The following is a 24,170-nucleotide window of genomic DNA, read 5'->3' on the forward strand; positions in this document are numbered from 1 at the left end:
GCACAAGATGCCTGGCGGAAAGCAGCACGTCAGAGATGACCCCGTGTTGCAAGGGCCAGGGGGCGGAGGGGGATGCCAGTGGGGGGCAGTGGCATGGGCACGGGGTTTGTTCTGGGGGGACGAGAATGTTCCAAAATTGACCATGGTGTTGGCTGCACAATCCTGTGAATACACTGAAAAGAACACTGCATCGTACGCTTACAGCGGGGATCGTGTGGTCTACGAAATATGTCCCCATACGTTGCTGGAAACACGAAAGCTCTGACCGTGTTCTAGGAAATTTTAAAAGCATCCATGTTCGAGTGATCCTCCCTGTGCCCCACAGAGAGTAAGTAAATTATTGAACTATTTAAAAATGTTAGCCTTCTGCCGTCTGCGTCTATTTTTAGAAGGGCTCATCATTTCCAGGGAGATTGAAATCGTAATTGTGCAGCGTTCCGAAGGAGCGCTGCAGCCCTCAGGAAACATCCCGGGTACAGAGTGGCCCCATGTCCCAGGCCAAGGGGGGCAGCCCAGACTCCAGGAAGCCGACACCAGCCGTGCGCCCTGGACAGACCCAGCCTGGCCCAGCCCTGGGGGCCTCTTCTGGAAGGCACAGTAAGGTCACGGTTTCTGGAGTCGGTCTGCCTGATTGCACAGCCCACCGGCTGCCCGTGCTCCTGCCAATTCTGGAATGGCGACACGTGACGATGCCAGCCTGGGAACGGTGGGATTAAATGAGTGAGCCCAGGGCCCCACACGGGACCCCCACAAAACAGGGAAATGTCAATGCCCTCCTTTGTCTCAAAAAGCCGCTGGAAGAGCTGCACACGGCAGCTCCTTCCAGACTGGGGAATCGGAGGGTCCCCACATGAGAGCAGGTGTGCAAACAAAAGCCTGTGGCTGCAGGCTCATGGCGGCGCGTCCACGCAGCCACAAGGTCCGTCCACAGATGAACGGACAGCAAGATGTGGGCCATCCGCGCAATGCGATAGGACGTGGCCCTAAAAGGGAAGGGGGCCCAAAGGCACGCTGTGGCAGGTGATGCTCGCCAACCTGCTGCCACCGAGAAGCGAGACACACGAGCCACGTCACAAACCCAGAACAGGCATGGCCACACAGGCAGAAAGCCGACCGCACTGCCAGGGGCCGGGACAGCGGACGGGCGTGGGCTCTCCGTGAAACACAGAGCCGGGGGCCGGACAAGCCCGTGAGCGCAGTCGCTGCCCCCGAACGGATCCCCGTGCAACGGGTAATTGATCATATGACAGTCGCCTCTACCATAAAAAAGAGCCTCTGATTTCAACAGCTCATAAAGGTTCAGAACCCACTTCCTGAAGTCCGGGGCTAGGGGAAACTGGAACCAGGGCAGAGGGCCAACCCTTCCAGGGTGGGGACAGAGGAGACAATCTCTCACCTTCAGCCTCCGTCCCAGCTGGCCTCCCAAAGGTGACTTCACACCACCTGCGGGGAGCAGCCAGGGTGTGGACGGACACCTGTGGTCTACACCATGGCAGAAGCCCAACTGGCAGAAATGTGACTTTATCTGATTGCCTGCTCCTCTGATAAGGAAACTGAGGCCTGGGGTCACAGCCAGGACCTGAGCGAGGGCCCCTGAATGCCCTCTCCGCCTCTTCCTGCCCTGCCTCCCCCCTCCCTCCGAGGGAAGCCGCTTGTTGAGAAGCAGGATGGGGCAGGAAGGTGGCCGTGGGCCGGGTGTCATGCATGCATGGCGGGGCTCCACCACGTCCACAAAATGCTCTTGAATGTCCTGTGCCCCCAGCTCAGTCAGCAGACAACAGGGCAGGTCACGTCGGCTTACTCACGGTTACCGTGTATATTCAAGAGCGAAGTTAAAATATTAATCGTGACCACACCGTGACCAGTCCAAGCCCGAAACCCAACCTGGCAGCTCTGCAGGCTGTGCGCGAGCCTTCTGCGATCCGAGGGCAAGAACAATGGAGCAGCTGGCAGGGACACCACAGGCAGGCTAACAAACCCGCACGGGGGTTCCCTCTCGGTAATCTGCTCCTCCTCCCTGACCCCTCCATCAGGCAAAGTCCTCCCCCACGGACCCTGGACTTGGTCCTTCTGCTCGCTCTGGCCAAATCAGCAAGAGCAAAGGACAACAGAAATGTGACACAGGAGGAGGACTCGGCAGCTTGCTCTCTCCCGCTGCCCTGGGAACCCCGCGACCGACAGGAGACGGAGCCGGGCTCGGGGATGGGTGATGAGACAGATCAACAGCCAGTCAACCCCCAGACACGAAGTGAGGCCTGCCCACCACGTGACCATAGGTGGACTCAGCAGGTCCCAAGAACAGTCCAGCTGTGCCCTGCTCAAACGATCAACTTGCAGACTCGTGAGATAAATAAATCAGGGGCCGCCAAATGACTGCCTGTGGGCCAAATCCGGCCCACAGCTTGTTTTTGTAAATAAAGTTTTATTGGAGCACAGTTGTGAACATTCATTTACATATTGCCTTTGACTGCTTTTTCGCTGTAACAGGAAAGCTATAGAGAGACTGAATGGCACGCAAGTGTCAAATATTTACCATCAGGTCCTGAAACACAGTTTTACCCCAAGGCTTACAGGGGTTGGTTATGCAGCGAAGGTTAGTTACCTGACACGGCCCTTGATTTAATCGTTACTGACTCGGTGGGTGTTGCTATCTCATTCTCCAGATCATGAAACTGGGGGTCACAGCAGTTAAGGATCGAGCAAGACCAAGGTCACCATTGATGCATGGGCAGCATGCGGCAAAGTGGTTTTCACCCCGGTTAGTCCACGGCAGAGGCCCTAACCACCATACTGCAGGCTTCCTAGAAAGGACCCCCTATCGAATTACTAACTTAATGAATATTCCCTCTCCTCCCAGGCACCCCTTCTCCCGCTTCAGCAAAAGATGGCCGGTTAAAAGCCAGACTGAAGAAAAGCACATCCACGTCCGGAAAATGCACGTGAGGGCGGAGAAGGCCCACACGGAATAGCACAGTCCGCCAACCTCAGCCCACCACCCGGAGTTCTGGGGGGATGGACGTGGGATGGGACGTCTGCCCTCTGGGAACCCCCACGGGACCCTCCCTGTGGAGGACACACCGCCACCTGTCACCGCTCCCTGCACACAGGTGACGGAGCTCCGGTGGCCCCAGGGCCAGGAGGGAGGGCTACTAAGAGAAGTACGCCAGACAGAGAAAGACAAATACCGTATGATCTCACTCACATTTGGAATCTAAATAAAAAACCCAAACTTAAGTCAAAGACACAGACGGCAGACTGTCAGTTGCCAGGAGCAGGGGGTGGGCGGTGGGCAAAGTGGGGGGAGGGGGTCCAGAGGTACAAACGTCCACATGTACGATAAAAAAGTCCTGGGGATGTAACGCACAACAAACAATAAAATAAGATGATTGGTCAGGCCACTACAAAGCCATAGTTTACTCTATGTGGCAGGACTGTTCATAGAAGATACTTCACAAGATCTCATTTATTATGATGTAAGTAAGTAAGCTTTGTAAAGAAATCATTTTTGCCTTAAAATGTGGCCAGATGGTCTGTTAGCTCGGAGGCACTTGTTTTCTCCGGGGAAAGCACGACGCCCTCCCCGGGCCACTGACCGTGCAGCCGGCCTGGGGAGCCCTGCAGATTTCAGGCGGTCACACACCCCGATGGCCTCAGGGCAGCGAGGACACCCCAGGGGGCAGAAAGCTGTCTGAACGTCTAGGGCCAGCAATGAGTGTTAAATACTACTACTGTTCCCGGACTACAGGTAAGCGCCTAATTCTTTGGGAGCGTAAGCCCGGAAACTTTCACTCGGCTTGGTCTAAGTGGAGAGCCTGGGCCGGGGCAGGGACAAGCGGCTTGGCCCCAGGGGCCTGGGGTCCAGCATGAGAACCACTAGGACCCCGGCCAGGCTCTTGGCCCTCCTGAGGCCCAGCATTTCCCAGCCTCCTATCCCCCTGCCCTCTCGGGGCTGGGAGGCGCACTGAGCCCCGCCCTGGGGTAGAGGCTGCAGGGATGGAAGTGCTCGCCCCCCCCCCCCACCTTCAATGAAGACTCTTGGCTGCTGAAACACAGGAAACTCGTCTGCAGGAAAGGGAGCTCTATCTGAGAATAAGGGGGGGGTGGAGGGGACAAGGTGGGAGGGCCTGGGGGGCAGGGGACAAGAAACAAGGAAGCCGACTTCACCCCCATTAAGGAATGCGACAAACCACTGCTGTCCAACAGCCACGAAACTCGAGCACCAAATGTCATTTTAAAGTGTGGCCACGTTTCTAAAATCAAAGAAAAAGAAACCGTTGAAATCAATATTCGTAACATATTTTGTTTAATCCAATACATGCAAAATATTATCATTTCAATGTGTGGCACTAGCCACGTTGCAAGTGCTCAGTGGCCACACGAGGCTGGCGGCTGCCATACTCCGTGGCACGTTAGAGACGGGGCTGCCAGGTGCTAGCCTGGGTCCCCTCCTCAGGGGATGCGTGTGTCCCAGACACTGAAGCTCCGGCAGCGCTCGGCACCGCCCCGCACGGACCGAGTACCAACTCCGGCGGGCCCGAGTCAGGTCCGCTCTGCCGCACGTGGCCCAGGACCTCGTGCCAAGCGTGGCCGACCAATCCTGGCACAAAATGAGTAATTGCACCGTGGCTGCGAGTTCTAAAGGAGATAACACAGCCAAGCTGCTCCGAAAGCAACTGTGAACACACAGTGTGCAACTTAGAGCCGGGGTCAAGACGCCCACAGGAGACAGGTGAGCCCGAAGCCGGTCCCCAGACAAGCGTGGGAGCCGTGCCTGTGCCAAGAGCGGGCGGCCACGCCATCAGGGGCTGGGGCAGGTCACTCTGTGGACAGAGAGACACATGGGATCAAAACAAGAAAAACAAATAAGAAGCAAAACCTGGCGATGGGAGAAGATGTCACGGGAGGTGGGATGACCTGGAGGAGAGGATGCACACGGAAGAGAGGAGGACTGACCACACGCAGTGAAAGGCCTCTCTGTGCCGCAGGCGACAGGCCGCAAGCAAAGTGAAAACACAAGCCAAACCAGATGGACGGTGTATCCAGAATACACAGAGAACGTCCAAAATCCGCAAAAAACAGAGAAATGACCCAACGTAAAGAAAATGGAATTCGGGGAAGTCAGGGCCGGAAAGCTGAGTGGCCACGAGCTGGGAGATACTCCGTGGATCCAGGCCAATGCAAAGGAACGGAATGTCCGGTCCTGCGCAGCGGGTCTGGCCCAACAGACGGCAGCAAGCTCCGTGAGGACGGGGCGGCCCTCGCACCACGAGGGTGGGGCTGCAGCCTGGCACAGCCCCCATGGAGAGCAATCCGGGGGACATCTGTGAGAGCGGGATCCCTGTCCCCCAGGCCGCAGCCCCTGAGAAGAGCTGCCCTGACAAGGATGTTCCCTGCGGCACAGGCTGAACGAGAAACAGAGAAGAGCCTCGACGTCACCAGGTTCGGCATTCCATGGACTACTACACGGCAGCGAAAATGTACAACCTGGAGCTTCGTGAGGAGACAGGACTTTTCTAAGTAGCTGTTGATCACAATGGCACCAAGACAAAGCTTCCAGGGAGCAGGCCCTGCCCTTGCCCGCCTGCCCCCGCCCCACAAGGGCCGCCCCAGGTCCCGCTGGACCAGCAAACACGCCCCAACGTTGGCGGCTCACCAGATGGGTAAACAGCACGTTGCTCAACCAGCCCACGTTTCGGGTCACGAGGCGATCATTCAGAAAGCACCCGATCAATTAATGAGCTTCATTGTGCAGGAGACATTCGGTCCCCCTCTCCCTGTGACCCAGCACCGTCCTCAGTCCCGCCCTAAGCCTGGGCTGAACCCACAACGGCGAGACGCACCAGGTTCCCAGGAAGAAGCGCCTGTCCTCCTGGGAACGGGAACACTGGCCAAGAGAAGAACCATACGCCACAATTTCTCCCACATACGGGGTCACCCCAGCTCTGTCCCCAGACCTGAGAAGAAAGGTGGGCCTCTTTCTGCTGGGCGAGGCAAGTAAGCAGGCAGGACAGTCTCAGCTTTGGAACCCCAAGATCAGGGTGGGTCCTGAATTGGTCACTGCTTTAAAATGTGCTTTTTAAAAATGCTTTAATTTAAATTCAATTAACTAACACATAGTGTATTAGTAGTTTCAGAGGCAGAGCTCAGTGATTCATCAGTTGCGTATAACACCCAGCGCTCATTACGTCACGGGCTCTCCTTGATGCCCATCCCCAGTTACCCCATCCTCCACCCCCTTCCCTCCAGCAACCCTCCGTTTGTTTCCTAGAGTTAAGAGTCTCTTATGGTCTGTCTTCCTCTCTGATTTCAGCTTGTTTTATTTTTCCCTCCCTTCCCCTGTGATCCTTTGTTTTGTTTCTTAAATTCCACGTATCAGTGAAATCATATGATAATTATCTTTCTCTGATTGACTTATTTCACTTAGCGTAATACCCTCTAGTTCCATCCACATTGTTGCTAAATGGCAAGATTTCATTTTTTTTGATGGCTGAGTAATATTCCATCATATATATACCACATCTTCTCTGTCCATTCATCTGTCCATGGACATCTGGGCTCGGCTATTGTGGACATTGCTGCTATAAACACTGGGGTGCAGGGACCCCTTTGGATCACTACATTTGTATCCTTCGGGGTAAATACCTAGTAGTACAATTGCTGGGTCATAGGGTAGCTCTATTTTCAACTTTCTGAGGACCCTCCATACTGTTCCACAGTGGCCGCCCCAGCTTGCGTTCCCACCACAGTGTAAGAGGAAGGTGCCCCTTTCTCCACATCCTCGCCAACACCTGTCATTTTCCAACTTGTTCATTTCAGCCATTCTGACCGGTGTGAGGTGGTGTCCCCTTGTGGTTTTTGATCTGTATTTCCCTGCGTAAAACGTGCTTTGTGAAAGCAGGCACTTGAATAGGAATTTGCACACCCATGTTCACAGCAGCATTATTCACAACAGCCAAAAGGTGCGTGTGTCCACCACAGTGTAACAGATAAACAAGACGTGGTCCGTCCACACAATGGAGTGTTACTCAGCTTTGAAAAGGAAGGACATTCTGACACCTGCCACAACACAGACAGACCTGGAGGACAAGATGCTGAGCAAAATAAGCCAGACACAAAAGGACAACCTGCAGGATTCCACTTCCACAAGGTCCTTAGAGGAGTCAAACTCACAGAGACAGACAGCACGATGGTGGGCGCCAGGGCTGGGGGAAGGGAGTTAGTGTTTAATGGGACAGTTTCAGTTTGGGAAGATGGAAAGTTCTGGAGACAGATGGGGAGGGAGCTGTGTACAACAACATAAATGTGCTTAAAACCACTGTGGCACACCTTAAAAAAATGGTTAAGCTGGTAAATTTTATGTTATGAATATTTTACCACAACTTAGAGTGTTAAGTGCAAAATAGTGTTTTCACATCAATTTGCATTAAATTCTTCACTTATTATGTGCCTCTTCCTTCATGTCCCTCAAGTCTTTGCTCAGGGGTCACCTTCTCCGGGAGGCCCGCCCTGACCACCCTACTGAAAAGTGCAACCACTCCTCCCTCCAGCCCCCAAAGCAAGCGCTCCTTCTCTCCTGGATGGCACAGAGGATCCTGTATTATCTCCCTTACTCAGTTGTATTTCCCTTGGCTCAAATGCTGGTCCTCCAGGGCAGTAATATTTGTGTCTCTGATTTACTGTCGGATCCTAAGAGTCTAGAGCAAACAAAGAGACACCTGCAGGACGCATCACCCCACGACAGCAGAATACACATTATTCTCAAGTGTACACGGAACATTCTCCAGGATGGACCACGTGTTAAGCCATTAAAAAACCCTCCATAATGTAAAAAGGATTGAAATCACAAAAAGAATGTTCTCCAACCACAACAGAATGAAATTACAAGTCAGTAAGAGAAGAAAACATTTAGGAATTTACAAATATTTGAAAATTGAACAACACACATCTAAACAGCCAATGGGTCAGAGACTACATCACACGGAAACTGGAAAATACTAAGAAGGAGAAAGAAAAGAAAAGAAAAGAAAAGAAAAGAAAAGAAAAGAAAAGAAAAGAGAAAAGGAAAGGAAAGAAAAGAAAAGAAAAGAAAAGAAAAGAAAAGAAACTAGAAAATATTTGAAATGTGTGAATAAGAAAACAAAATATAGCAAAACTCATAAGACAGAGCGAAAACAGTCCTTAGAAGATTTTCCGCTGCAAATGTCTATAATCAAAAGAGCAAAGATCTCAAATCAATAACTTACCCTCCCACCTGATGAAACTGGAAAAGGAACAACAAACTAAAGTGGCCAGAGGCAGGAAGGAATAAAAGGGTTAAATGAAAGTAAAAGAGAAGAGAAAATCGAAACCACAGTCGGGTTCTTTGAAAAGCTGGATAAAACTGGCAAATTTTTAGCTAGACTGATCAAGAAAAATAAAAAGAGAAAACTCTCAAATTATCAAACTCAAAAATGAAAGAAAGAACATTTCTAACAACCTCCTAGAAATAAAAAGGAGTATAAGGCAACACTGTGAACAACTGCACACACAAATGGACAGACTTCAGGGAGACACAAAGTAACAAACATGACTCAGGAAGAAACACACTATAACAAGTAAAGACTGAATTAAAACCACACACACACACACACACACACACACACACACACACAAAGCACCAGGCCCCGATGGCTTCACTGGTGAATTCCACCAAAACTTTAAGGAAGCATTAAACACCAGTTCGTCACAAAAAGTAGAAGAGAACACTTTCCAACTCATTTTATGAGGCCAATATTACCATGACACCATCACAAGAATGCTACAGATCAATATCTCTTATGCATGTATATGCAAAGCGCTGAACAAAATACTAGCAAACTAAATCCAGCAGCATATGAAAAGGATTATAAACCATGACTAAGTGGGATTGATCCCAAGAAGGCAAAGTTGGTATGACATCCAAAAATCAATTAATGCGACGCCCCATATTAATAGAACACAGGGCAAAAGGGAGCTGAGCATCTCAATAGAGGTAGAAAAAGCACTTGACAAAATCCTGCATTGCTTCATGATAAAAGCACTCAACAAACTAACAACACAAGTGACTTTCCCCGACCTGATAATCAGGATCTACAAGACACCCACAGCTGACATCACAAGTAACGTTGAAAGACTAGATGCTTCCCCCTCAGACCAGGAGCAAGACACTGATGTCCTTTCTCACCACTTCTACTCAACACTGTGCTGGAGGTTCCAGGCAGGGCAATTTAGCATGACAATGAAATAAAAGTATCCAGGTTGGAGAGAAAGAAATAAAATTTCTGCTATTTGTAGATGATGTAATCTTGTACGTAGAAAATCCTAAAGAATCCACTAAAAAAATTATAAGAACTAACGAACATGATCAGCAAGATTATAGAATATACGATCAATACACAAAAAATGAATTGTATCTCTACACACTAATAATGAACTATTTGAAAATGAAATTAAGAAAATAATTTCATGGGGCGCCTGGGTGGCGCAGTCGTTAAACGTCTGCCTTCGGCTCAGGGCGTGATCCCAGCGTTCTGGGATCGAGCCCCACATCAGGCTCCTCCGCTAGGAGCCTGCTTCTTCCTCTCACACTCCCCCTGCTGTGTTCCCTCTCTCACTGGCTGTCTCTCTGTCCAATAAATAAATAAATAAATAATCAAAAAAAAAAAGAAAGAAAGAAAATTATTTCATTTACAATATTACTAAAAAGGATTAAAGTTTTAGGCATAAATCTAACCAAAAAAAGTGGAAAATTTATCATCTGAAAACTAGAAAACATCTCTGAAAGAAATAAAAAGACCTAATAAATGGAAAATCATCTCATGCTCATGAATCAGAAGACTTCATGTTGTTAAAATGGCAATACTTACCAAAATGAGCTACAGACTCAACACAATCCCTACCATATCCCAACTGGCTTCTTTGCAGAAGTTGATAAGCTGATCCTAAAATTCATATAAAAATTAAAAGCACCCAGAATAGCCAAAGCAATGCTGAGAAAACAAAAAACTCGGGTGGAGGACTCACCCTTCCTAATTTTAAAACTTACTACAAAGCAACAGTAAGCAACACAGTGTGGCAGTGGCATAAGAATGCCCATAGATAAAAGTAAGAGACCTGAAAGTCCAGAAATGATGCCAAGTTGTTACAGCCAACTGATTTTCAACCAGAATGCCCAGCCAATTGAATTGGAAAGTACCGTGTTTTCAACAAATGGTGCTGGGGCAACTGGACGCCCACAGGCAAAAGAATGAAGCCGGATCCCTTCCTCACGCCATATATAAAAATTAATTCAAAATGGATATTACAGGGGGGCCTGGGTGGTTCAGTCAGTTAAGTGCCTGCCTTCAGCTCAGGTCATGATCTCAGGGTCCTGGGATTGAGCCCCATGTCGGGCTCCCTGCTCAGCATGGAGTCTGCTTCTCCCTCTGCCCCTCACACTGCTCATGTTCTCTCTCTCTCTCTCTCTCTCTCTCTCTTTCTCTCTGTCTCTCTCTCAAATAAATAAGGAAAATCTTTTTTAAAAAGGCAAAATGGATCATACACCTAAGTATAAGAGTTAATAGCATAAAACTCTTAGAAGAAAACGCAGGCATAAATCGTCAGGACCTCAGGTTAGGAAAATCCTTCTCAGATGTGACACTAAAAAAATAAGAAATGAAATAAATAAACAGATGGTCTCCATCAAAATGTAAAATTTTCATACTTTCAAGAACATTATCAACAAAATGAAAAAGACAACCCAGAGAATGCGACAAATTATCATCAAATTGTATATCAGATAAGAAATCTGTACCTAAAGAATTATTATGACTAAATAATAAAAGGAGCCCCCAAAAAACAGTTTAAAAATGAGGGGCGCCTGGGTGGCACAGCGGTTAAGCGTCTGCCTTGGGCTCAGGGCGTGATCCCAGCATTATGGGATCAAGCCCCACATCAGGCTCCTCGGCTAGGAGCCTGCTTCTTCCTCTCCCACTCCCCCTGCTTGTGTTCCCTCTCTCGCTGTCTGTCTCTCTCTCTGTCGAATGAATAAATAAAATCTTTAAAAATAAAAAAATTAAAAAATAAAAATAAATTTAAAAAAATGAGCAAAAGGTCTGAAAAGACATTTCACCAAGCACGGTGTACAAATGGGCAACAAGCAGAGAAGGTGATCAGATCATTCATCATGGAAGAAATACAAATAGATGAACAGGAAGAGGCCGCCTCACGCCCCCAGCATTACTACACTCAAGACACATGACAGCACGGACTGGTGAGGAGGTGTGCAGAGCAGAACCCCAGAATGCAGAGTGGTCCACCCACTGTGCAAAACAGTCTGGCAGGTCCTCAGAAGGTGAAACTTCAGGTCACCACGTGACCTAGCGCTCCCACTTCTGGGCAAACAGCCAAGATCGATGAACACACATGCCCACGTGAAAACTCGTACCCTGATTTGAAAAAGCCAAAAAGGGGAAATAACTGATACGTCCATCAACTGCCGCAGGATGAATAAAATGGGATGGATCCGCACGACAGAGTAGTATTGGGCCGTGAAACAGGAACGGGGTGCTGACATGTGTTAGAACACAGATCACAGAGGAACCCTGGAAACAGTGTGCTGAGTGAACGGAAGACCACACACCGCAGGATTTCATATCTCTGAGAGGTCCAGACTGCACAAACCCACAGAGGCAGAAAGGGGATGAGAGGCTGCCAGGGCTGGGCTGTGTATGCAGGAAACGGGGATGAAGACAAATAGGCTTGAGATTTGGAAGGGGGGTGGACAATGAAAACGTTCTGGAAGTGACAGTGATGACCACTGTTGAGCAACTATACAAAAACGTTGAAGACCACTGAACTGCCTCCTGCAGACGGGAGATCTGTAAGCCATATAAATTATATCTTGATAAAAAGACATATAAAAATATCAAGAAGAAAACATCTTACTTATTTATATATTTATTTGAAAGAGAGAGTGAGTGAGTGAGCGCAGGGAGGGGGCAGAGAGGGAGAGAATCTCAAGCAGACCCCCCACTGAGCACAGAGCCCGATGCGGGGCTCGATCTCCCCTGAGATCATGACCGGAGCCGAAATCAAGAGTCAGATCCTTCACCAACTGAGCCACCCAAGCTCCCCAATGCTTTATTCTTTTAAACAAGTCAAGGGCAGTGCCCGGCATGGTGGCACTCATCAGCGGTGCATGCCAGGCACTGCCCCAGACCCTAGGACACACGGACACACAGGACAGACAAGGGGCCCGCCCTCTTGGACTTTGCTGCAGTGGAGGTAGGAGGGTGACCACATCCAAACCAACACAGGAGAGCATGAATTTCAGTCTAGGTGCCTTGGGACCCTCGTCCACACCTGCATGGGGTCTCCTACCCTCCAGTGCCTCCTACCAGCCCTGGGTCCCCTTCCCATGGACGCAGCAGGGAAGAGGCCTACTGGAGGGTTAGCAACACGTCTTCTCCCCTGGAGAAGGTGTCCCCCTTTCAGCTGAAGCCTAGGGAAACTCGGTTCTCCCCAGGGCTGGGCAGGGAGGGACCATGGGTGCGTCAACCCTTGCTCTGGGGGCCTTCTGCATTCATACTACTCAAGGACCAGTGCCCCAAAAAGCCATACTGAGCGACAGTCTCCTCCTAGGGCCTCCCACCTCCATCCCTGCTGTGAGGGGGTGAGCAGGAGACACTTGTCAAAATATGTTCGGACACCATTACGAGTTCACCAGAAAATGTCCACCTGTTATTTACAAAGTAAAGAAGCTACTAGAGTTTGCAAAGACATCCCGGCTTGGCCAAGGATCGTTCAGCAACAAAGCATCGTAGTAGGGTTTAAACAGGAACAAACCAGAACTTAAACCACCCTTAACCCCAGGGCCCTGTCCCCAGTTCCGACTCCTCGAATGGCATAAATACGAGAAAGGAACTCACTGTCACGGCCTTACTGCCCCCAGAGGGGCCGGGGCCAAAGTAGGGACAATATAAACACAGGCGCTCCATTCCACACTTGGTGACAAACGCCCCCTTGAGAGACGTATTCATTCAACAAACATCTATCCAAGCTTGGGAAGAGAGGGGGCAGGATGGGGGCAGCCAACAGCGGGGGCCCTGTCTGCAGAGGGTTTCATCTCATTTTAAAAAGCTGCCTTTGCTGCCCCCACCTTACCCTGCCAGAAACCACACAGAGCTTAGTGGGGAAGCCAAGTGCTAGACCCTCCCCCAGGCCAGGAAGCAAGCACCCCTATCCACCAATGCCCCCGGGGTGCACTCGTGCCCCCGGCCCCCACCCCGAGCCTGGGCCTCCCCTGAAAACCTGAGCGTCTGGTCCACAGGACAACCGACTTCTTTTTCCATGATCCCCAGGGCTCAGGTGGGCCTCCGGCTCCTCCTCTAGTGAGAGCCCCAGAGGGAGCACGGGGAGGGAGAGGCCAGGCCAGTGCCAGCCGCCCCTCCCACACAGGGGGTGACAGGAGCTGCTCCTCCAAGGTCCCAGGGACAATGTTCACCCTGAAAGAACTGTCGGGGCTGCCTGGGCGGCCTGAGGACCAAGCCAGCGGGCTGGGATGGGAGACAGCTGGACGCTTAGCAGGCTGCATGCTCCCATCTGCAGCCACAGAAGTCACACGGCCCCCACGCTGCCTCCTTCCGGTGGCTCTGTCCCCTGGTTCCTTGCACACGTGGACACCCTCATGGGGGATCTGAAAACAGCCTTCTGGCCTGACCAGTGTCAGCAAAGGAACCGCCTGGGTCCCCAGCTGGTGACTTCAGACACCTCTACAAGTTACACCTTTAACGGCAAAGGGTCCCGCCCCTATCAGACCCCAACGGCGGACGGAGCCAGCTGCCTGCCTCCCCTGAGCCTGGATCCCACCACCCTAAACTCTGTGTCAGCAGGCCTGTCCCTTGGGGCAGGGACCCCCGCCATAGCCCCCTATAGCCCCCAACTAAACTTGACAGATGCATCCTAGTGACAAGAAAAAGGACAGGTGTTGCTGGAAACATCCACCAGACTAAAGGGTGAAGCCAGCTTTCAGATCCACACCCTGTCCAAATGGCTGGTCCCAGGCTTCTTCCAGGGGTCCTCAGTGTGTGGCCCAAGGAACCCTAGGGGTTCCCCGAAGCCCTTTTAGGCCTCTGTGAAGTCAAAACGTCCTCACAGAAATACTAAGGCATAGCATGTTTTTGCTCGCGCCCCTTCCAAGTGTGTTGTGGGGTTTTCCAGAAGCTGCACACAGCGGCCGGGCCCTGGCAACAGGCTCAGTGCAGAGGCAGATGCAAGAATCCAGCCGTCTTCTGCTACACCAGACACGAAAGGGACTTTGCAAAAACGTAAGCCATGAGATTCTTCTCACCAAAGCTTTCTTGTTCTGGAAAATAGCTGTTTTTCATAAAAATGTTATTGACATTAACATGTATGGGTTTATTATTGTTATTTTTAAAGGTATTACTATTTAAATATTTTTACTTCTCTTTTTAAGTGTCTAATAGGATACGTACCGGAAGATACAATGCATATGAACCAAAAGCTCTCTGGGGTCCCAAAAGTTCGAGAATTCTTGTGCACTCCCGCGGGGAGGCAGGGACAGGTGCAATTGTGCACAGCAGAGCGAGCGGCTGCCCAGTGCAGGGTCCTGCCTCAGCCACGTGACCTTCAGCTGTTAGGTAAATGCCCTCTGCCTTGGGTACACCCCTGGAGTGTGGGGGTGACATTCGGAGTGCCCAGGGCTGTGGGGAGGATGACATCTGAATCTGGAAAGCACTTAGAGACCAAGGTGCCCCATACACTCACTATGACCAATATTTTCATGATACAGTCACTGAGACGGTCCACTGGCAAAGAGACAGAGGGTCCAGGGCTGACCCCAGTCTCCCCACAATATACCCCCTTAACCTGGTCCGAGCGGGTGTCCATCCCCTGCAACCCAAAGACACAGGCAGATGGAACGAGACAGAAGAGCATCTGTCCAGCAAGAATCCTTCCAGACTCAGGCCAGAAACCCCTGCCGGTCACTCAGCTGGGAACCCGACCGACGTCCCGGAGGCCAGGCCTGAGAGCAGCCCGCAGGCTGGCCCGAGTCAGAAAACCTCTGAGTGAGGCCAAGAAAGCACAGCCCGAGGCTGACCAGCTCGTGGCTTTGTGGAGCTGCCCGTGTGCGCAGGAGGGAAAGTCCGGAGCCACCAGGGATGGCCAGTTCTGTACCCGTGATGCCGTCCAGCCAACACAATCTTTTCAACAAACAACACCCCACCCTGGGGTGACGTCACATCCAGAGCCCCTTCAGGACTCTGAGACCCAGGTCCTTTCCTGGGGCCTGGTCTGCCTGGGGCCCTGCTGGAAGCAGGGTCAGATGCCTATAGGCCAGGCCCCCTATGGTGGGAGCACAAAACACCATGGAAATCAGGAAGAAGACTGGGCGGGGGGGGGGGGGGGGGGGGGGGGGGGGGGGTGCACGAAAAGGCCTGAGCAGTGGCAGCTGTGCTTCCTTTGTGTTCTTAGGGGTCCAAGTGAGACAGCAGACAGTCCCCTCTGCCCCCACAGGGCGTTCCTGCCCCCCAGGGTCCCAGGCTGGCCTTCAGCTCTGCTCAGGATGTGTGACCCTCTCCCTGGGCCCAGGCCCTCCAGGACCCACCAGGCAGCTCCATCCTGCCCTTCTGTGAGCGCCCCGGAAAGCACCTGGTCCTAGGTCCTGGCTCCCTGCCCTTCCCTACCCTGCCCCGGAATCTGGGTGTGGTTTCTGATTTCTCAACCCAGGGAGGAAGGGGCCAGAACCCCAAGCAGGGACACTCTAGAGCAGGAAACCCAGTCTGCAGGACTTGGCTCCTGAGGGAATATTCAGGTGGCATCATCTGTCACTACTGTCACCTAGGTGTCCACACTGTCCCCAGGGTGGGACTCACCTGCAGGAGCCCTGAGGGTGGGGCAGAATGTGGCCCATTTCTCTCTCCTCCCCGACAGGGGGCTTCCAAGAGGAGTGTGGACCCTTCACAAGGGGCCAGTCTGAAAAGAACCAGTCTCCAGAGGCTTCTCGGTGTACAAACGCCTCTGGGGTCCCCCGTCCCCAGCAGCCCCTCCCACCTTCAGTCCCCTCCAAACCGGGTGGGGGGGGGCCGTGGGGAAGGGCTCCGGACACCAAACACAGGACAGTAGCTAAGCCAAGTCTTTAATGAAAACGCCAGAAACACCCACCGCCCGCCGGCTGAGAGGGGCGTTCCGGGGAGAACGGTTACAGGGCTCGAGCTCACTGCCTTCTCGATCCACACCTGATTTTGGGGGATACTTAGCGACTTGAGGTCACAGGAAAATTTTTTAAAGTCAATTTATGTACATTTTCCTTGCAGAGAAATATGCTAGATGGATGAATAAAAGACCGGCCAGCAAGAAAGTCTATTCCGTTAGGCTAAATCTCTTTGGGGGGGGGGGGGTCGCAGCAGACCGTCCAGAAGGCAAAGGAAATGAACAGTCCCCAGAGGTCCTCCACCTGTTTGCCAAGGAAAGGAGGCTGTCACGTCCCTGGTGCTTTAGACAGCAGAGGACACGGCTCCAGTTGGCCGACAGTTACTTCTAAAGTGCCAATATTTACCTCCCAGACGAGGTTCTCCAGCCTCTGCAAATATTGAACCCTATGAAGAATAATTCTAGGTGTTGACTTAAAAATGCACGGGAAGCCTCGTTCGACAGGTACGGCCAGAATCGGGGGCGAGCGGGAAGGCGTCCAGGGTAAGATCTGGTCAGCTTTGCAATTTTCACACAGAATGGTGCAGGAAACACGTAAGGGGACACACCGTTTTTAAAAACAATGCTATTAGGGAGCTGAGAGGCAAAAAAAAAAATCTCTTTGAAGAAACTTGCCCAGCCAGGCACGGCCTCTGCAGGTCTGCAATGATTATCCGCCTAATGGATGCCTCCCGGGGTGTCCCCTCAGCCGCCAGCTCAGGACTCGTCAGCCATCCTTCCCACCAAAACCTCGAGCATTGCTCAAAGTGTGTTCCCAGGACTCCTGAGCGTGCAGACCCTCGGGGGGCTCCAGTTCTGCCTCTCTGGCCTCAACCAGAATTTCCGGGGGTGGGGGGGTGGCCAGGAGCACCCCACCCCTGAGGTCCAGCGTTTGAAATCTGCAGCTTTCACATTAGGAAAGTGTCCTGATTCAATGCGCACACCCCTCACTGAGCCACCCTGAGAGTCCTTGGCAAACCCCACAAGGACAATTTTCCCACACTGTCCCGGTCGGTCACTTGGCGCAGGCCCCACCCCCTCCCTGCACTGACATCTGGCAGCCAATCACCAGGAGTCCTGCTCTCCACTGCAGCTGAACACAACTCCTAGCAGTCCCACAGGCTTTGACGGGCTTCATCTCCCAGAAAGAGACACAGGCCTCGGCTGCACACCAGGGTCCCGACCCTCAGCTCTGGGCAGGCTCTCGGATCTGCCCCAGTACCGGGCTCACCTTCCCCCTCCCCCATTAAGACTGGAAACCCCCCGAGGGGTAGGAAGGCTCATGCCAGATGCAAACTCATCCCCCAAAGACTGACCTCGGGATTCCCACTCGAGACAATGACAGTCACATTCCCTAGCCACTCCAAAACATTCCTTGAATCTGCTTCCAGATTCAAATAAAAGGGCCTATCACATCAAGAAGTCTGATGAGAAGCTCTGGTTTTCATTTGCCGACGGTAGCTCTTTCCTGCAAGCAGTTACAGGAAGAGTAATTGTGAACCAGATGAATTTTCCTGCGGGGTCATCTGCTTGCGCGCCTCGTGTGGCGGGCACGGGAGACAGAGGGCTGGGCTGGCTCTCCCAAGCTGCTTGCAGTCCCAGCAGCCCCACTCCCTAGATGTGCGGACTGGGGCTAGTGGCTTCCCTCCTCTGAGCTTGGGCCTCTGGGTCTATGAGCCGTGCACCTCTCTCTGGAGCTGAGGCCTGAATGAGGTCATCGATAGCAAGAGTGCCCTGCAAGGCCTGCTGGGAGTAACACTGAGCAAGTGGGAATACTGGCTGTCCCCTGTTGTGGCTGCCGGCACTGTCAGGGGTCCCCCACTCTTGGAACAAGAACGAGACCATTTCGGCCAAGGTCCCAGTGCAGTGCAGGCAAAGAAATGATTGCATGACCCAGACCTCCTACAGGTGTTTCCATATCCCCCATCCCCCTCCTCCCCCAGGCTAGGCTGGAGACCCTCTCTGTGCCCTACAGCACCCAAAGGTCACCTCTACCACAACCCTGGCCCCACTGTGCATGAACTAGCCCACCCCTTCTCCTCCCATCCTCGCCCAGAAGCTCCCGGGGTGGGGGTGGGGCAGTCCCGTGGCCAGCTCCTGGCCTGGTACTCAGGGCAGGCCCTCCGATGTGACACGCACAGAAAATGTGATCTACCCTAGATCACGTCAGACCATCAGAGAAGGGCAGGCCCTTCACTGGGTGGGAGGGTCAGGTGCAGGGGCCTGGTCACAAGAGTCACGCAGCCTGGGGATCCAGGCTGTAAGCCCTTCACCCAATCAGTCCACCGTCTTTCCACAAGCACCCAGGCGAAGGGCTGGGGACTCCAAAGATTTTTCTTAAACTGGCTTTTGTTTGGGGTGCTTTCCTCCCCACCTCCTCGGTCAAAGCTGAGAATTCAGTAGGTTTGCAGAGATCACTTTGAGGAAGGTCATAAATGTCCTGTTGCCCCCCCCCCACGGGCTCAAGACAATGGGAGGCTCCAGGGGAGGCCCTCCCCGCTCCGGGCTTTTCCGGCCACACCCCTCCCTCCCCGGGGCTTCCCAGGGAGGGATTCTCAGCTCCACCAGCCTACGGTGGGGCTGGGCCTGCAGATTACACAGCAGGAGGGGGGAGTGCCTGAAAAATGAGAGTTCAGGGGTCATGGGGCTAGGACACAGGCGGGAGCTTCACCCCCAGGATTCCTTTGGCGCAGGAGGCAGATTGTGTCCTCCTTAGCAACTCAACTCCCAAAACTGAGCCCCATTTTGGAAAACCCCCATTACTCACCCGAGATGACAAGGACAGCAGAACTCTGTCAATTGGCACTCTGACATAGTCGCGAATAACGCCAGTAAAATAAAGAATTATTTTTCTATAAAAATCCGTTTTTCCTAGGGTTTTCCCTTGTATTAGCCAACTCCTGCATGTTTTCCTTACTTTCAAGCTTTTTCTTCCACCTCGCTTGCTCCCCCACCACGGATGGAAAGAACTGTGATGCTATCTGAGGACTGCTTTATCTCCTGCTGGTGGCATGCCTCACATCTGACCCTTGACCCCAGATGGCCAGGGCGCCCTCCAGACAGGGCCCTCCAGAGGCCCGGACCAAGTCACCCGCAGAAGGCAACCCCTACAAGTCAGCTGGGGGGCCCCCAAGAACCGGCCCAAGAACTGGCCCAAGAACTGAACGAAAGCCCCTGGGGAACTCTGCTGTATCGAATAGGGCTTTCTCAAGCAAATGACGCTGGCAGAGGGTAGGCAGGAAGATCCCCCGCCCCTTCCCCAAACTTGATGGGATTTGTTCAAAGCAGCCCAGCACAGTCCACAGTGCCCACTGGGAGCTGCCTCCGTCGGCAAAATCACCCCCTTCATCAAGCACTCCTGCTGACACTTGAACAGCCGCAGCAACTTCCCTGCGGGCCAAGGGAGCCCCTGGCTTTCCACCCAATTCCACTTTCTTGGAAAACCAGGAACTCCTAGCAGGGTGAGGGCACCGGCTTCCTTCAGCCACTGTTAAGACAGCCTAATTCCTATTCAGACAAGGGTCTCCCTCTGGCCTCCCTAAGGATACCAGCACCTCAGGGCAAAACTCCACCTACCCCTTCTTAACAGCCCCTAGCAAAGCCATCTCGACTCCCCCCCCCCCAATGACCGTGGAACCCCCAGTGGGCACGAATCTCCAGGCCACCGCAGCCTTGTTATCCCCCACAAGCCCTGTGAAAACTGGGGTCTCAAATGCGGCCGCCCCCCTGGGAGTTTCTGGACACGCCGAAAGCCCCAGGTCCAGCAGGTCCTCCCTGACTCTCCTGTAACAGCAGTGCACCTGGGTCCAGGCAGAATCCAGGGGCGACAGCCACACCCCGGTGGCCCAGGCGGAAGGGTCGAGGGGCAAGCGCCAGGTAGAGATCGAATCGCCGCCCCCAACGGAGGGCTTCCGAAATTACCTCTCTAATTCTTAGAGCTTAATTTAATTAGAGGACTGACCTCATTAATTCGAACTTGAGTTTCGAACAAAAAAGAGGTCACGAAACCATCCAATTTACTACCTCCAATTTCCAGGTGGAAACCAGTTCATTTCTGGAAGGCCTCTGAGGACTCCCTGGACCGTGCCCACAGCTGCCGGCCCACCAGGCCCCCACGTACCGCGACCTAAGCTGCCCAAGCGCCATCCTTCCAGCTGCCCAGGGTCGCTTTAAAAGCTCCTCCACGAACTGCATGGCCAAGAGCACCGGCCTCGCCCCCTTTGAACGCCCCCAGACCCATGGAAACACAAACCTCGCCTGCGTGCCCGCCCTCGAATCCCGAGCACAGCGGTGGAACCCACGCGACAAGGTCCACCGAGGGGCCGCACCCTCCGAACCCATGCGGCGAGGTCCACCCCGGCCCCTACGCTCTCCGAACCCGGGCGGCGAGGTCCACCCCGGCCCCTACGCTCTCCGAACGCAGACGGGGAGATCCACCCCGGCCCCTACGCTCTCCGAACCCGGACGGGGAGGTCCACCCCGACCTCCACGTCCTCCGAACCCAGGCGGCGAGGTCTATCTACTGCGGAGCCGCACCCTCCGAACCCGGGCGGCGAGAGCCACCCCGATCCCCGCACCCTCCGATCCCGGGCGAGGTCCTCCACGGGGGTCGCACCTGCTTGCGCAATCCAGCGGCCCCAGCTCGGGTGTTGAGTGAGCGGTCAGTGTCTTCTGGCGCGCCCCGCTCCCCGGCAGCCCTGCGGAGGAGCCTGGGCCGCGGGGCTGCGCGGGCGGAGCTGCCCGGCCTCCGGGAGGAGGGATGCCCGGGCGAAAGTTGCCAGGGAAACTTGAGCAACTCGAGCGCGCCGGTGCCAGCCTCCTGCATAATTCACGGGCGGCGGCGGCGGGCCGCCGGGGCCCCTCACCTGCACTAGTCCGGTCCTCCCTCCCCAGTCCCGGTCAGGGCGCGCAGCGGGCAGAGGTCGGGCACCAGGCGCCGGCACTGCGCGACCCCGGGACCGGGGAGGCCGACCCGCGACCCCCGGGCCTGCGCCGGGTGCGCCGGCTCCGGCCTACCGGAGCCCGCAGCTCCAGCCGCGCGCACCTGGATGGGGCCTCTGTGAGCTGGCTCTGGGCTGGGTGACCGCTGCAGGGTCTCTGGGGACCCTGTGACCGCGGCTTGGGTCCCCGCCCCCCGCGCGCCCCCTGGCGGTCCCGAACCCGCTCCTCCACCAAGCCTGCGGACCCGAGTCCCCAGGCCGGCGGGTGGCGACCGAGGGCAACCCCGGCAGGCGATGGAGGTACGTCTGTGCTGCCCCAGCGGGAGGCGCGGGGCACACTAGGGGTGAGGGGGTTCGTGAGACAGGAGGACAAAAAAGGTCCTCCTGCGCTCTGCGCCCAAGCCCCTTGCAAAGCGTTTTAAACCGGCCCCTACTCCAAAGGGAGCCGGGGAGGGGGGGAGGTGTCGTCACAGAGAAGCGATCCCCACCCGGACGCGCGGAACCCTCTTCCCAACCCCCCATCCCCCGCTTCAGTACTGCGCTTACCCGGTAGTTGGTGCTCCTGTAATCCAGACGCACCCAAATGCAGCGGGTGAGCAGGGTCGGGCGCCCAGGGGCCACCTACTGTCGTTCCCGGCCACCCCCGCCCCTCTCCCGCAGCTCCCCGTGCCCCCCGCCGCCGCCTTACCTTGCTCCGGCAGCCGCTCGGGAGTCGGGCGGGGTGAAAGCCCCCGGGGAGGGCCGACGTCCGCGCGCACCTGGTTCGGCCGCGGGGACCCGAGCGGCGCCGCGCCCAGTCCGGCCCGAGCGCCGGAGTCGCTGGAGCCTCGGCCGCTCAGGTGTCGGGGGGTGGGTGGGGGGCGCCGCGGCCCCGCCCGGCGCTGCAGCCCGGGCTGGGGGCTCCTCGCGGGGGCGCTCGGCGGTCCCTCCCCTCGGCCCCTGCGCGGGCGGCTGGGGCCGGAGAGGGTGGGGGAGGGGTCGTCTCGCCGCCGAAGGGCGCGCGCGGCCCAGGACCCGCGTGCGCGGCCCGCCCCGGACGTCTCCCACCCGGAGGTCCGCGCCCCTCCGCACCTGCCCCGGCCGCTCCGGCCCCGGCGGCGACTCGGGCGCGGCGCGCGGGGTCTGTTGTGGCAACCCCGGGAGACGGCGGGCGCCGGGGGCCGCCTCCGCCCGCCGCCCCGCCCCGGGCTGCGTGGCTCGCCGCCCCCCTTCCCGGAGCAAGCCCTGGGACCAAAAAGTCCTTTAATTTTGTAAAGCCCGGTTCGCTCTGCGCGATTATCCCGAACGCAGCCGGCTCCCGCCCCAGAGTATTTTATGTTAATTGGATTCAGAAATACAGAGGCCGACGGCACAGCACCGCGTTTGCAGAGCAGATGAAAACTTTGTGCCTGGGCCGTACGCCGCCATCTGCCTCCCAGGCCACCTTCCACCTGGCGCCTTCCTTCCAGCGTCCCACTGCCCTCCCAGCAAGGAACGATTCGGGGTGAGGGTAGGGGAATAAAAGCCAACCGCTCAGATGAATCCGAAAGGCGGCAAAAGGCAGCCTCCAGGGACGCCCAGGAATCCTGTTATTATCCAGGGCTTGGGGATTGCCAGGTTTGCCAAAACCCAAAGGGGGGTTGTCATGAGCCCTGCCCCGCCGCCCCCGCCCCCTAAACGGTGGATTTACTCCTCCCAACCTGATGCGTGAGCAACTGGCTGATAACTTCCCAACCCCCTAATAATTCACTAATTACACAAACTATGGAGGTTTCTGTGTCCTGCGTTTTCCAATGTTCTGAAAGAAGAGAAAGCAATTTCTGCCCAAGATCTGCAGTATGAGTTGGGGGAGGGGCAGAGGGGGAGGTGTTGGGGGCACAAACACCACCCTCCAGGCCCTGATGCAGAACATGCTTCCAGTATAGGAAGCCTTCCATTATACAAAACCCACTCTGGGTCTCCCCAGCAAAAATATAGAGATTCTATAAATACATCTTTATTTTTATACGCTTATAATGTATTACAATATACATACTTTTTTAAGTCAATCTTACAGAACATGCCTGAGAGATTTGCATGGGCCAGTGACTTCAACACACCAAAGGCAAAGTTAAATATTTGCTCTAGATACTTTTTTTTTCCCCTGCTTGCATAATTGTCCCACATTTCAAAGAAGTCTTTAAAAGCACTTAGGTTAAAAAAAAAAAAAAGTTGTGTTTGGGGCCTATTTCAGGACACACGTGGAGCAAATACTGGAAGTCCTCGAGGGCAGCCGCCAGATGCAACCTTTTTTCTCTCCTCTGCTTCCTTAAGCATGAGACTTCATAAAATGTTTGTTGAGTGAATAAAGGAGGCAATTGGTCAAATAATAATAATCCCTAAGCGGGAAGAAGGAGGCCCTGGCAGGATCCAACAGGCATCATTTCTTTGACATGGAAACAGGGGATCCTGCGGTGGGGGAAGAGGGTAGGTCAGCAGAATATTCCCGTGTTCCTTGGGTTTATCAGTGGCAGATCCAAGATGTGGCTTATTGGGGGGGGGGGTGGCTTTATCTTCCCATAACTTACATCAGACCCCGTGACCGCAGAGAAATCGTGTCATCCAAACAAAGCAGTGCGTTTGCCTACAATTCCAACTCAAAGAGAAGTCCCCAACATGTCAATGCCTCCAACCAGACTCCCACCCCCCAAACGCTGCTCCCCAAATTTCTAGGACCCCCCGAGGACAGCAGAGGAGGCAGCTGGCCATAATGCAGCTGTGAACACATCTCTGGGGTCCCCACAGAGGGCTCAAGTGCCAAAAGCATTCTGCTGTCTTCCAGAAACACTTCCCCAAGGACCCAGGCTTCCACCAGCCTGTCCACCCAAGGGGACGTCCCTCGGCCACCCCTCCGGTCCCGCGGATCTGTTTGTTGCCCGGCAACAGCCCTCCGTGGGAGCCCCATCTTCCAGCACGTTAAGGACGCATCCTGCTACATCCCTGTTGCTTTGTGTCCCTTGAGGCATATCCAGTTCAGCCTTGTGCTTTGAGGCAATATCCCTC

At 54.2% G+C, this 24,170-nt stretch overlaps 1 protein-coding gene across 5 annotated transcripts in view; it reads right to left on the minus strand.

Moving 5' to 3' along the window:
• Positions 1 to 22,734, minus strand: part of SHANK2 (SH3 and multiple ankyrin repeat domains 2) — a 503,000-nt gene extending 480,266 nt beyond the window's left edge. The window contains exon 1 of one of the 5 annotated variants that reach the window (XM_026482959.4): positions 22,659 to 22,734. The gene's annotated coding sequence lies outside the window, so the exon portion shown is untranslated. Of the gene's footprint in view, positions 1 to 1,396; positions 1,863 to 1,884; positions 2,803 to 20,824; positions 21,179 to 21,837; positions 22,261 to 22,658 lie in introns of those variants that run through there. The other 4 variants (XM_026482956.4, XM_026482958.4, XM_026482957.4 and 1 more) reach the window with 4 other exon arrangements.
• Positions 22,735 to 24,170: the final 1,436 nt, after the last annotated feature.

The sequence above is a fragment of the Ursus arctos genome, unplaced genomic scaffold, assembly GCF_023065955.2.
Source record: "Ursus arctos isolate Adak ecotype North America unplaced genomic scaffold, UrsArc2.0 scaffold_23, whole genome shotgun sequence".
Lineage (NCBI taxonomy): Eukaryota > Metazoa > Chordata > Mammalia > Carnivora > Ursidae > Ursus > Ursus arctos.